The sequence below is a fragment of the Lytechinus variegatus genome, chromosome 9 (genome assembly GCF_018143015.1).
Source record: "Lytechinus variegatus isolate NC3 chromosome 9, Lvar_3.0, whole genome shotgun sequence".
Taxonomy (NCBI): Eukaryota; Metazoa; Echinodermata; class Echinoidea; order Temnopleuroida; family Toxopneustidae; genus Lytechinus; species Lytechinus variegatus.
This window is the reverse complement of record NC_054748.1, coordinates 2669727-2670000: the sequence shown is the minus strand read 5'-3', so window position 1 is coordinate 2670000 and position 274 is coordinate 2669727.

The window sequence follows — 274 nt, the reverse complement described above, 5'->3', positions numbered from 1 at the left end:
AATTACATACACCTTTTCCATAAATTGTGCGCCCAGAAGTCAAACACTAGTTTACGAGAAAATAGTGTATCTACATTTTCCACACTTTGTGCGCCTTAAAAGTCAGAGGCTAGTCGGAGACTAGTTTATGATAAACGAGTGTATGTGCCAAATACGCCTTTTTGTCATGTCTCTATATACTTTCAAATAATAACAATGACAATGATTTAATAGACCCATGTCACCCTGATTCGGGTATTAGAAGCACTATCATAGAACGTTATGTGTTCAAAAT